Source organism: Pristiophorus japonicus, chromosome 10 (assembly GCF_044704955.1).
Source record: "Pristiophorus japonicus isolate sPriJap1 chromosome 10, sPriJap1.hap1, whole genome shotgun sequence".
Classification (NCBI taxonomy): domain Eukaryota; kingdom Metazoa; phylum Chordata; class Chondrichthyes; family Pristiophoridae; genus Pristiophorus; species Pristiophorus japonicus.
This window is the reverse complement of record NC_091986.1, coordinates 27,149,446-27,164,439: the sequence shown is the minus strand read 5'-3', so window position 1 is coordinate 27,164,439 and position 14,994 is coordinate 27,149,446.

Below are 14,994 nucleotides of genomic sequence, written 5' to 3'. Positions count from 1 at the left end.
ACTGACCATTAGCCCAACAATCCCACTGCATCTTCCACAAACAATGTTTTGTGCCATCAAGCACCTCCCGCCCAATCTCATACCACTTTCACAATCACAGCTGTTTTGCAACTTTAAAGCTATATGAATTCCGCAATCTAAATTTTTTTAAACTCTTAATTCCAAACAATTGTTATCAGAGCAAAAATTTTATTAGTTACATTTTAATAAATCCATTCTTATAAACAATCTTTGTTGACAGCTCAGTGAATGCTGCCTTCTGTACCTGTTGCTGTCTCCAAAATGACTGCTGCCAAAGACTCACCCATTTCTCTGATGGTGCCATGGAGCTCTTGGGGGAGGAGAAGACCAGGAGGAAGGAGATCCTGTTCCCCAGTGATGGAGCAACAGAGGGCCACCATATAGACCCACAACAGTGGAAACTGGTTGATGAGCACACAAGTGCTAGAAGTATTACACTGAGAAATTGGCAACAGTGCTAGAAAAAAATGCAATGACTTGCCAAGAACTACTAAGGTAAGAATCCCATACATAGCTTTCTTACTCTGCACTGCCCTGCTACCAATCTACAGTATCCATAACACTAACAAGCCTTTCCTCCCACCCTTCCCATCTCTTTCCTCCATCCAGCTCTCTCCTCCATATACTTTATGCCTCTATTTGATGCCCAGGATCTCGTATGCTTTTTTAACCACTTTCCCAACCTGCCCTGCCACCATCAAAGATTTGTGCACATTTACCCCCAGGTCTCTCTGTTCAGGCACCCACTTCAGGATTGTACCCTTTAATTTATATTGCCCCTCTTCATTCTTCTTGCCAAAATATATCACTTTGCACTTCTTCGCGTAAAATTCATCTTCCACATGTCCACCCATTCCACCAGCCTGTCTATGTCTTCTTGAAATCTATTACTATCCTCCTCACTATACTTCCAAGTTTTGTGTTATCTATAAATGTTGAAATTGTGTCCTGTACACCCAAGTCCAAGTCATTAATATATATCAAGAAAAGTAGTAGTCCTAGTACTGACCCCTGGGGGAACACCACTGTATTCCTTCCTCCAGTCTGAAAAACAACCGTTCATCGCTACTCTCTGTTTCCTGTCCTTAGCCAATTTTGTATCTATGCTGCCACTGTCCCTTTTATTTCATGGGTTTCAACTTTGATGGCAAGCCTATTATGTGGCATTTTATCAAATGCCTTTTGGAAATCCATGTACACCACGTCAACTGCATTGCTCTCATCAACCCTTTCTGTTACCTCATCAAAAAATTCGAACGAGTTAGTTAAACACAATTTGCCTTTAACAAATCTGTGCTGGCTTTCCTTAATTAATCCACATTTGTTCAATTGACTGTTAACTTTGTCCCTGATTATCATTTCTAAAAGCTTCCCCACTACGGAGGTTAAACTGACTGACTGTAGTTGCTGAGTTTATCCTTATACCCTTTTTTGAACAAGGGTATATAACATTTACAATTCTACAGTCTTCTGGTACCACCCCTGTATCTAAGGAGGATTGGAAGATTATGGCCAGTACATCCGCGATTTCCTCCTTACCTTCCCTCAGCATCCTAGGATGCATCCCATCCAGTCCTGGTGATTTATCCACTTTAAGTACAGACAGCCTTGCTAGTACCTCCTCTTTATCAATTTTTATCTCATCCAGTATCTCAACTACTTCCTCTCTCACTATGAATTTGGCAGCATCTTCTTCCTTGGTGGAGACAGATGCAAAGTACTCAGTGAGTACCCAATTTTGGCCAGTACTCACCAAAGATCTGCCGCTTTTGTGGAGCGATTAGGGCGCCATAAAGCTTCAGACCCATTTTAGCTGCTCCCCAGCCTCTCCTCGATGATGGTGCCAGGTCCCAGCGCTGAAAACAGTGCCGGAACCTCTGCACATGCGCGCTAGAGTGTGCGTGCATGTGCAGTAACTCCTTGCAGCCCAATGCTACGTGGGAGGGGCTGAAGCACGCCATCCGAAGCACGGGCCGAGTGTCCTGCCGCACACTCTGATATCAAAGGATCGCAGACCAGTGCAGAGCTAGGATGTCAAGGAGAATTCATAGGACACCGAAGAGGAGATCATTGACAGCCAAAAGTACCCAGTGTGTGAGGTCGTCTTTCCGCTCAACCTGAAGGACTTTGATTTCAAGCAGCACATTGTGAAGCGCTTTGTTTACAAGTGTCCAGTGTGCCAAAGGATCTTTCCAGAGAACAGATAAGCTGCCTATGAAGACCATGTACAGTCCCATTTTATAGAGGTCAACTGAGGGGCAAACAACAAACCAGTTTGAGTTCTACTTTATAAAGATGCCGTCGAGACCAGCCTTTCTTCTCCCTCCCCCCACCCCCCCACCCCCCCCCCACCCCGACCCGGCCCGCTGCCTTCCCCGGCCGATTTCAACTAAAGGTAGGATTTAATAACATTTTTTAATTGTTGTTCAATTGTTTACCCTATTTTTATGTCGTTATTTGAACTTTTATATTGAATGTTTGCTGCTTGGTGCTTGGTGCAGGTCCTACCTGCGCTGATTTGTTAACTGCCCGTAAGGTTTTTCAGAGCTGGCCACACACGTTGACCTAAGTGGATTTGGAGTAACTTTTAGCTGGCCAAAATGGCATAAATGGCCAAAACTGGCATAAGTGTCTGGGAATGCCCCCTTTTGAAAAAAAACTGAACTAAAAAAAAATCGTACCTAACTGACTTACTCTGGAGCAAATCTTTTGGGGAAAATGGCATTTTTTAACTTACGCCAGAAAAAACAACTTACTCCAAAAAAATTGATGCAAATCATGGCCAAAATTGGGCCCTTAGTACCTTAGTCATTCTCTCTGCCTCCATGCGTAGGTCTCCTTTTTGGTCCCTAATAGACCCCACCGCGCCTCTTACTACCCGTTTATTATTTATATACCTATAGAAGACTTTGGAATTCCCTTTTATGTTAGCTGGAAATCTATTCTCATTCTCACTCTTTGCTCCAATCATTTTCTTTTTCACTTCCCCTCTGAACTTTCTATATTCAGCCTGATTCTCACTCAGAAAAAGACACGCTCTTTTTCTGCTTCATCTTACTCTTTATCACTTTCGTCATCTAGGAAGCTCTGGCTTTAGTTGCCCTACCTTTCCCCCTCGTGGGAATATTCTTCAACCGTACCCAAACCATCTTCTCTTTAAAGGTAGCCTATTGTTCGATTACAGATTTGCCCGCCAATCTTTGATTCCAATTTACACAGACCAGGTCATTCTAAATTGATCACATTTGGTTATTTATTGGAGGAATCGTGCTGCGTTGGAGAACCTGTTTACCAATGTGATAAGGACACTAACAAAAAGGAAACCATCAATGATGGCCTATCTGTCATTGTAAATTCTGCTTCTACACCTTACAGCAAAATCTAAAAGCTAATTTAATCGATACATTTATAGGTTGAACTTAATTTCAGCCTGAGACAGCCCTTTAACTCCACTGCGGAAAATATAAATGTCAATGACAAAGATTTACAAATTCTGTTCTATTTAAATGGCTTCTTATTCTTGGCAATGAAATGTTCAAAAATAGCTAGTACATTTAGAATCCAAATGGTATAGCTGTATTGGTAGGCAGCACTTTCAGAAGTTGTAGTCATCATCATCATCGTAGGTAGTCCCTCGGAATCGAGGAAGATTTGCTTCCACTCTAAACATGGTGGCTGAACAGTCCAATACGAGAACCACAGTCCCTGTCACAGGTGGGACAGATAGTCGTTGAGGGAAAGATTGGGTGGGACTGGTTTGCCGCACACACTTTCCACTGCCTGCGCCTGATTTCTGCATGCTCTCGGCGATGAGAAGTTGTAGTAGTTTACGGTTGATATCCCTTAGTAGCTGCCACTTAACCAACATCTACAGGGTGCATCTAGTGTTAAAAAACAATCAAATTGGCAAATGTGTTCAGAGCATCATCAAACTTCTGCAAATTAACAGGAGTTTATTTTCTTATTGAAGCAATGCTCAACTTATTATACTCACAGTATTGAGTTGTCCTTAAATCATTGGCCAAAGATCTGTTTATGGTTCACAACTTCAAAATGCAATGTTTTTTAAGCATTCCTATCTACTTTCTATTGCTATTGCAAATCTGTTTCCTATTGCTGTTTTAAAGGTCACTGCGAAGTGAACAGATCCCTTGATACCGACACAATTAAGTTGTGTGCCAAAAAAAAACACACCGGGAGGCTCTCGTTGCTGTGCCCATTTTTAACCCTGCCAATACTGCTGATTTTTGCCAAGCTGACTGTACCCTGTTTCTGTTCCTGTGCTCACATGGGGCATTCCTCTGGGTGTAATCTGTGTGGAAGGGAAACATGTCCAGCAAAAGCAAGAGTTCAACTTCAGGGGGAAATAATGGTACAGTTCGTCCTTCAGAAAGCATTTATCTTATTGGCAGAGTGATCAAAGGAATTATCATACCGAGGTCAAAGTCTTTACTGAGTGTGAGGGACAAATACAAAAATACAAGTTAGATCTATCCAGGCACCAAAAAGCTTTGCTGGAAGAGCTCCATTATCTGCTCGATGATCATCTTGGTGGTCATGGGAGATTGTATGTCATCCCTGCTGAAATTCTCAGGCTACAGGGAGAGCTAATGAGCCACGTGTGGAAGTGGGTAGCCCTTGTCCCCACTGAGGTTCTGAGCTGGATGGAGTAGTTGGGGGAGATAGTTGACTGGTGCCTGAAATTGAGCACATACATGGATGATCCTGAAGTGATGCTCACTGATTGAATGAGAGCCTTTCCTGTTGATAGAGATTCCCGGTTGATTGTCAGGTGCTGCAGCAAATCCCAAAGCCCTTGGGAAACCGATATAGCCATTGGCCTTAGCAAAGAGTGAATCAGTGAATTGTTCTATGCATTTGTGGACTGCAGACTGATTTACACGAGACATGTCACCCTACTACAGCCGGAAGGAGCCTGAGGCAAAGAAGTTAAGAGCGATGGGATTTTCGCTACCACAGGCAAAAACATGGCCACCTGCCTCAGTGGGCTGTACGTCTTGCTGCAGGAAGCCCCATATCTTTGACAGCTAGTGACACATGAAGCCCCGAATAGCTCCCTCTTGTAGGTGAGGAAGCATGAAGCAGGGAATGGCATCGCAAGGCTCGTTTGATGACCAACCAAATTCTCCTAAATGGTCAAGGCTATAAGATATTAACTATTTCTATCACTTAATTAGGGAAGCTGCAAGCAGTAGTCTAGTCGCCATCTGATACCTAACTCCTTTCAGAACAATGCTCCCTTGATGGTACAGCTATTGAAGATAAATGGGTGATTCTAACCTAGAATAAACAGTTTGCATCTTTGCTGTTGCAATGTATGCCCCTGTGAATATGCTCACAGGTTTATAGAGCTGTTGAATTCCTGTATGGGCTGCTCTTGACACACTCTCCACTTTGCCATCCTCGTCTGCCATCTGACCACACCATGGCGTACTATCTTGCTATCTGGAGGGGTCAGGGATCCCCAATGAAGTGTTCTCTATGCGGGAGTCCACCCTTTATTTATTGGGAACTTGGCCTGGGGGGGGGTGTTGCATGGAGCAGTCCCGTGCAATAGGTTTTTAAGTCGGTTCATGGACTCCTACGCCTCCTTTAATTTCTGCGGTGTGCAGGAGTCCGTGTTCCACGTGTACGTTGAGTGTGCGAGGTTGCAGCCTCTCTTCCAATATTTGAAGGGGCTGCTCCTCAAATTCTGATTGCACTTCAGTCCCACACTCCTGATCTTTGGGCACCCTGTGCGGAGGGGAGCGGGCAGATCGGAAGGCCTCCTCATAGGACTGCGGGTGGTCGAGGGGGTCATTCAGCCCGACTACTTGCCTCTCTTCTGCAGTTACATCCGAGCCAGGGTGTCCCTGGAGATGAAGCATGCAGTGTCCAAAGGTACGCTCGTGGCCTTCCGCAAGAGGTGGGCGCCAGAGGGACTGGAGTGCATCATCATCCCCGACAACCAAATTTTAATTTGATTTAAGATTACTGTCGAAAGTCTAATTTGTTTAAGTTTATCGGTTTTAGTGCCTCCCTTTAATCAGGAGGCACTTGATTTATAGGTTCTACCAAAATAGCTATAGAGCTGTTGAATTCCTGTACGTGCTGCTCTTGCACACTCTCCACTTTGCCATCCTCGTCTGCCATCCGGACACGCCATGGCACACCATCTTGCCGTCCGGAGGAGGCGGGGGTCCCTAATGGAGTGCTCTATACGTAGGGTTCCTCCCTTTATTTATCGGGGACATGACCTGGAGGGGGACTTGATTGCTGGTGCAACTAGAATAGTTGAACTGCTAATGTGTAGTGTTATTGTTAAAACTTTACTAATAAACCAGCTAGTTCTTAATAGCAATGTGTTGCTATGAATTCTTAAGCAAAGAACCCATGAAGCAAATACATTACAGCTGTTATATGCATCAGCAATATCATAGCTCATCAGTGGTCTCATTGTCTACCTTCTGTCTTCCCTTACACCATATGGTATTTTCTCTTATAAACCCCATCCTTTGACCATTTTAATGGACAGACATCTGGTAGTTAGGAATTAAATGTAAGTTGCTCCTAGTTGGCCCAGTTAAATTCTAATTATGAATTTGATTTGGTTGTGATCATTGAGGATGTGTGAATTATCAGCAAAATCCTGGAGATAACTGCAAAGGTAGTTTTCAAGAATAGTTAAGGCAGTTTGGTATGTGTTAATTTCAAAGATCTGCCGTTAACCTCTGTTTTATGAAGGGCAGTAGGATTTTCATTGAGCAATAGAGGTCTTGGCCAGGATTTTGCTGACCTTGGTGGGTCCATGGCAGGCGACGTCAGTGGCGGGTCCTGACCCCGCTGCTGGCTCCATCCCACTTTGCAAAATTAGTTTCTGTTAACTGGGCTTGTTAAGCCCGCCCAGCATGTTTCCCAGTCCAATTAGAGAAGCCCTCCAATTATGAAGGGAGTCACAGCACATAAGGAGGTCCTCTTTACTTCCCATGGATGAAAGAGACCTCCCAAGGAGATCAACAGATCCTGGTTGCACATTGCAGAGGAGGGCACAAGCAGGGCTGTGGTCAGGAGGACCTGGGTGCAGTGCCGCAAACGTTTCAATGATCTCAGTAGATCACGAAACATTAGTACAAAGCCACATTCAACCTCATCCTGCTGTGCCTCTCATCACATCCCCATCATTCTGCCTTCCCTAGCCTACTGCTTCAAACACTGTGACAGGTCAGGGAGGGGGAGAGTTACCTGGAAGCTGTGTTTCAACAGAGAGTCTCACCCCATTAGTTCAATAATTTAAATTGGGTCCATGGTCAAGGACAGGAGGGTGTGACTATGAGTGAGGCAGGTATGGGGACCCATAATGTAGAGACGGTGGAGCCTCAGCCCTTGCAATTGCCCAACAGGTCCGAGACTCTTACTCATTATGTGGCTGAGAGCAGGAACTGCAGATAGGATGAGCAAAGTGACCACAGCACCATGGTACAGCGGTAAATTCAAGTGGGGGGAATAAAAAAAAATATTGTACTGGTAGGGGACAGTACAGTTAAGGGGATAGATATTGTTCTCTGCAGCCGAGAGCGTGCGTCCCAAAGGCTGTGTTGCCTGCCAGGGTTATGGACATCTCCTCTGGGCTGGAGAGGAACTTGGAGTGGGAGGGAAAGATCCAGTTGTCATGGTCCACGTAGGTACGAACGACATAGGTAGAACACAGAAAGAGGTTCTGCTGAGGGAGTATGAGCAGCTAGGGGCTAAATTAAAAAGTAGAACCACAAAGGTAATAATCTCTGGATTACTACCTGAGCTACGAGCAAATTTGCATAGGGTAAATAAGATCAGAGAGATGAACATGTGGCTCGAACACTGCTGTGGAAGAAACCCGTTTCGATTCATGGGGCACTGGTACCAGTACTGGGGCAAGAGGGAGCTGTTCCATTGGGACGGGCTTCACTTAAACTGTGCTGGTGCTAGTGTCCTGGCGAATTGAATAACTTGGGCTGTAGAGAGGGCTTTAAACTAAATAGTGAGGGGGAGGTTTCAGGTGAGTGGAAATTTAAAAAGTCAAGTAGAAATGAGAAGGCAATAGAGCAGGGTAGCACTGGGGGAAATGATAACGAGAGTGTGACAGGAAGGGACAGAATGTATAAACATAAGAGTGTATCAGAAAGTGCGGTCAAAGTATGGAAAAATGGTAAAACGAGAAAATTAAAAGCTCTTTATCTGAATGCACGCAGAATTGGTAACAAGATAGATGAGTTGATGGCACAAATAGATATGATAATAGACACTCATAGATACACACAAATAGACAACACAAACAAATATAAATAGGGTAAGATCTGATAGTCATTACAGAGACGTGGTTGCAAGGTGACCATGGCTGGGAACTGAATATTCAAGGGTATTTGACAATTCGGAAGGATAGACAGAAAGGAAAAGGAGGTAGGGTAGCTCTGTTAATAAAGGATGAGATCAGTGCTGTAGTGAGAAATTATATGGGCTCAGATGAAGATGTTGAATCAGTTTGGGTGGAGATAAGAAATAATAAGGGGACAAAGTCACTGGTGGGTGTAGTTTTTAGGCCCCCTAACAATAGTTACATTTTTGGACAGAGTTTTAATCAAGAAATGATGGAGGCTTGTAAGAAAGGTAGGGCAATAATCATGGGTGAGTTTAATCTTCATATTGATTGGACAAATCAAATTGGCCAAGGTATCCTTGAGGATGAGTTCATAGAGTGTATTCGGGATGGTTTCCTTGAACAGTACATTGTGCAACCAAGCAGGGAGCAGGATATCTTAGATCTGGTTCTGTATAATGAGACAAGATCAATAAATGATCTTGTACAAAAGGATCAGCTATGAAAGAGTGATCATAGCACGGTTGAATTTCAAATTAAGTTGGAGGGTGAGAAAGTTGGCTCTCAGTGTCCTAAGCTTAAATAAAAGTGATTACAAAGGTATGAAGGTAGCGTTGGCTAAAGTGGACTGGGAAAATAGATTACAGTGTAAGATGGAGCTAAGCAGTAACAAATATTTAAGGAGATATTTCATAACTTTCAATAAAATTATATTCCAGTGAGAAGGAAGACTTTAAGAGAAGGGAGAACCATCCGTGGCTTACCGAGGAAGTAAAGGATGGTATCAAACTGAAAACAATGGCATACAATGTTGCCAAGATTAGTGGGAGGCCAGAGGATTGGGACATGTTTAAAAACCAGCAAAGGATGACTGAAAAAATAATAAAGAAAGAGAAGATGGCTTATGAGAGTAAACTAGCAAGAAATATAAAAACAGGTATATAAAAAGGAAAAGAGTGGCTAAAGTAAATGTTGGTCCCTTAGAGGATGAGACTAGGGAATTAATAATGGGGAACATGGAAATGGCAGAGACTTTGAACAAATATTTTGTATCAGTCTTCACAGTAGAAGACTCTAAAATATCCCAATAATGGATAATGAAGGGACTATAGGGAGGGGGGACATAAAACAATCACTATCACTAAAGAAAAAGTACACGGTAAAATAATAGGACTGAAGGTGGACAAGTCCCCTGGACTTGATGGCCTGCATTCTAAGGTCTTAAAAGAAGTGACTGCAGAGATAGTGGATGCATTGGTTGCAATCTACCAAAATTCCCCGGAGTCTGGAGAGGTCCCAGCGAATTGGAAAACTGCAAATGTAATGCTCCTATTTAAAAAAGGAGGGAGACAGAAAGCAGGAAACTATAGATCAGTTAGCCTAACATCTGTTATTGGGAAAATGCTGGAGTCCATTATTATGGAAGCAATAGCAGGACATTTGGAAAATCATAATACATTCAAGCAAAGTCAGCATGGTTTTATGAAAGGGAAATCATATTTGACAAATTTTCTGGAGTTCTTTGAGGATATAATGAGTAGGGTGGATAAGGGGGAACTTGTAGATGTGGTGTATTTGGATTTCCTGAAGGCATTCGATAAGGTGCCACATAAAAAGGTTACTGCACAAGATAAGAGCTCACGGGGTTGGGGGTAATATATTGGAAAGGATAGAGGATTGGCTAACTAACAGAAAACAGAGAGTCAGGATAAATGGGTCATTTTCTGGTTGGAAAACGGTAACTGGTGGGGTGCCACAGAGATCGGTGCTGGGGCCTCAACTATTTTACAATATATATTAATGACCGAGTGTAATGGAGCCAAGTTTGCTGATGATAAATAGAGAGAGATTACAAAATGTCGCAGTGCAGAGGGAGCTTCAGGTCCTTGCGCATGAAACACAAAACATAAGTATGCAGGTATAGCAAGTAATCAGGAAGGCAAATGGAATGTTGACCTTTATTGCAAGGGGGATGGAGTATAAAAGCAGAGAATATCTTCTACAACTGTACAGGGTATTGGTGAGACCACACCTAGAGTACTGCATTCAGTTTTTTCAGTTTTGGTCTCCTTATTTAAGGAAGGATATGCTAGCATTGGAGGCAGGTCAGAGCAGGTTCACTAGATTGATTCCAGAGATGAAGGGGTTGACTTATGAAGGAAGGTTGAGCAGGTTGTGCCTATATTCATTGGACTTTAGAAGAATGAGAGGTGATCTTATTGAATCATATAAGCTACTGAGGGGGCTTGACAAGGTGGATGCAGAGAGGATGTTTCCACTCGTGGGCAAATCTAGAACTCGGGGGCATAATTTAATAATAAGGGGTCGCCCAGTTAGAACTGGGATGAGGTGGAATTTCTTCTCTCAGAGGGTCATACATCTGTGGAATTCTCTGCCCCAGAGAGCTGTGGCGGCTAGGTCATTGAATATATTTAAGGTGGAGATAGACAGATTTTTGAACAATAAAGGAGTAAAGGGTTATGGGGAGCAGGCAGGGAAGTGGAGCTGAGCCTAAGATCAGATCAACCATGACGGAGCAGGCTCGAGATGCCAAATGGCCTACTGCTCCTATTTCTTAAGTTCATATGTTCTACTCCTGCACATTCTTACTCACACCAACTTACCTTGGACCTCCACCCATCCCTCTCTATCTACACTATCACACTCTCATCTCACTAGCAACCCTTCACACTCACCCTAATCCTAGTGCAAGCATACCAAGTAACAGCACACAAGGATAGGCACTTGGGTGTTTTATCCAATGTTCATGTCAAGTTTCTGTTAATGTGGTGTTTACCATTGAAACCTTTATTTTCAACACTTTCTGTTCTTGGACAGATCTGAGGGCACCTTTTGAAGTGGCTTAATGAGTTGCAGTGAATGATAAGACATGATTTCTCCCCCACCCCCCACTCCCCCACTCCCACAGGGGATGTGCGAAAGGAATGGCTTGGGCAATGTAGGGATGTTTTATGGTGTTGTTGTGCGGTGGTGCCAACCTGGCACATCAGGTGGCAGCCAGGGTATACAGCATCAAGAGATGTAGATCTGTCCATGGTGAGGCCATCCCTGGCCTCCCGGGCAGCAATGTGGTCAGATGCTGATGCTTTCTGTCCTGTGCAGCATCAAGTGATTGCGGAGAAGGTTGGTGGTGTTGTTGGTGCTGCTGATGTGCCTGGTGTTGCTGGTGTTGGGGCTGATCATGGTAGGATCCTGAGGACTTAGATGGGAGAGTATAAAGGGTACCCATGCTGATGGAATAGATGGCAGGTGAAGTTGAGATGTCTGAAGCGATCTATCAATGGTGAAAGAGGTAATAAGGTCAGACTGGATGGAGACTTGTGTAAAGACGTGCAGCATGGTGAACCTGTTGTGGAAATGCAGTGCGGAACAGCGTGGCTGAGGGAAGATATCTCTGCAAGGTGGGAGCTTTTACTTTAATTTTGAAGCTGTCAACTCATCAGCTGATTCAATGGTCACTGAACTCCTGTCTCAGCTTGACAGATGTGGTCCATGACCAATGTGGACCCCTTGGGTGAGCTGTCAAATGCAAACGGTAAGCTGAAAATCATTCGTAAGTGGCTCTAAACAAGCCACTAATTACCTGAATTGAATCGCTTGCCACTGCCTGTCGGGTCTGCTCAGCGCTGACAGACCAACATCAGAAAAGGCGCTTGAGAGTTAGCTGACCCGCTGTCAAAAATATCAAATTTCTCACCCGACCGGCCACCAATCCTGTCCCCTGACCCCAGAAGATTCCGGCCGTTGTCTCCAACTGCACTTGAATTGAATTTACAGCTGGCCCACATCTGAGTGGTTGTACTACATCAACGCTACTTGGATTGGCGTGGACTATGATACTGGGTTGTTTTGAATCGGGTCTGGAGGTTCAGGGTGAACAACTTAAAAGACCTGGGGCTAGATTTTCCACTTTTGAGCATTTCACCCAAAAATGGGCGTTATTTCTGGCATGGGTGGTTAAAAATAGGTTTTCAGATCGCCGGCTTCTCACCCATTCTCAAAGCACCTAGCCTCCATTTTTGAAAATGGGCATTACCGCGAGCGATATGAAATGGGCGGTAGCATTAAATCTCGCTGACCTTCTGCCGTAAAGTGTCGCCGTCCTTAGCAACGACATGGCAACGCTCGATTCCCGCGATTCAGGAGGTCAAGGGTCATCATGACATTTGCAGAAGAGGCGACAGAGCGAGAGAGAGCTGAGAGGGACTGAAGGCGTGTCTGGGTGTGGTGTAGCTGCTTTGGGAGGAACGAGGGAGACTTTACAGCTTCACAACAAGAAGGGAAAGAAAAATTAGCTGCTACTAGCCACATATTTGCCCGAATTTGGCCTATAATGGAGGGAGAGGAGGAGGCATCACAGCACGCTGTGGAGACTGATGCTGGAGAGAGCAGTGAGGTGAGAGAGGAGCACATTGGAGGGGACAAAAGAACGAGGAGGTTCTCAGACGAGGGGTTGCAGGAGGTCGAGTTACGCTGGGGTGATTTGACACAGGGAGAGCGTGGGAAGCCCACCCCAAAGACCTACCAGAAGATATGGACCGAGATAGTAGAGGTGGTCTCATTGGTGACCAACGAGGTTTGTGAGGGCAACCAATGCCGCAAACGATGGAACGACCTTGTGGGATCCGCAAGAGTAAGTATTAAATTGATTTACATGTACTTATGTATTTATATAATTTGATTTGTAACAGTCATGAGTGACTGTCAGCAGATGTGAGGTCTTTACTTTTACCGGGAATGTTTTACTCAAAGCCTGCGGTCACGGTGCACTTTTTTAGGTAAAGAAGATAATTTTCATAATAATCATGATTACATCTGTCGGTTATGTGTTGTATCAGTCTCTGTGACAGTACCTAGCAATGATATCATGCAAGGATCTCATGTCATGTCGTCCTGTCAGCTTTTACAGAAGAAGCTATCGACGATGAGGTCCGTGCAGAGGCGAACTGGTGGGGGGGGCCACCAATCCCCAGAGACATCACTGAGATGAAGGAGCGGGTGCTCGCACTCGTGGGGAAGCACACCCGGACACCACAGAAGCATGTGTAGACCCTGAAGTGAAGCCACGTGATAAAGCTTACACCATTGCGTAATGTAAAGTCAATAGATGCCACACCAACTCATATCCGAACAATCATATATGATAGATGATTTCTAAAATTGTCATAGAAATAATGCTGGCCTAATGAAAATCATTGCAATGCAAATGTGTTGATGGTCATGAAATGTGATGTCTGTGAAGATTTTGAGAGTGATGGTGCTTTTGCAGTGCATATATCACCTTGTGACCCGAGCACCCACTTCTCCTCTAATAACCTAATTTGTGTTTTGAAGCTCAGCCAGCAGCGCAGCCCCAGGCAAGACCACAGAGGTCAGAAGGTGGGGGCGCGGGGCACGACTCTCCGGACGATCCAACATCTGGTGCTGAGGAGTTCCGATTCTCGCCCGTCAATCCACTGGGTCTGTTCTCCACGGATGAGAGCACGGACTTCGAGGAACCTGCATCGCCACGCTCCAGAAGCCATTCCACCCTAAGGCCATCTAGTGGTCCTCCGGTCATTCCCGCCTCCACTCTGGAGTTACTGGCTTCAAGCACCTTGCCACAGGGCATCCCATTTGTCCCCCAGACGGCGCCGACTCCGCGGAGGCCTCATGGACGCAGGTCTATTCCATGAGTGTGACATGAGAGTGGAGAGATGGCAGTGTGTCAGCGTTGTCAATCACATCAACGTTCTTTCAGGCAAATCGTTCAGATATCAGCTCCTCGCGTCTGAGTCTTGCAGCTATGTAGCCACCACGGGCCCTTTCCTGCGGTCTGGAGCTGGCCATGGGCATGGTTGCATAGCCAACCTGCTTGTCTGGCCCTAGGTCAGCATCCAGCCCCTCATCGTCCTCTTCCTCTCTCTCCTGAGGTGCAGCATCAGTGCCTTCTGGCAATTCTTGGCCCCTCCTGTTAGCCAGGTTGTGCAGCATCGAGCACACGAATTTACCTACTTGCTCAGGGTTGTATTGTAGCTCCCCTCCTGAGTGGTCAAGACATCTGGAGTGCTGCTTAAGCACAGTTATTGTTTTCTGGACCACATTGCGTGTGTTTCTGTGGATCCGGTTGTATCGTTTCTCGGCCTCGGTGTGGGTGTCACGCAGGGGGGGGTCACCAGCCAGGTGGCTAGACCATATTGGTTTTCACCAAGCATCCAGCATTGTCCTTGTGGCTGACTCTTAAAGATGTCAGAGACAGCGCTCTCACGCAGGACGTGAGGTTCATCAAAGGTGCCCGGACATTTGGCATTCACTGCCAGTATGATCTGGTTGTGGTCGACAACTAGTTGGACTTTCAGGGAGTGAAATCCTTTTCTGTTACGAAAACGCTCCGGGTCCTGAGAAGGTGACCGCATGGCGATGTGAGTGCACTGTATAGCTCCCTGCAACCTGGGGAACTTAGCAATGCGGTAGAATGCTCCAGCCCTGTCATTCTGAGCCTCCGTGGTCATGGGGAAGTTGATGAAGTCCATCCTTTTCGCGTACAGGGCCTCCATGACCTGTCTAATGCAGCGTTAGGTGGCATGATGAGACAGAGGGCAAATCTCGACCGCGGAGGC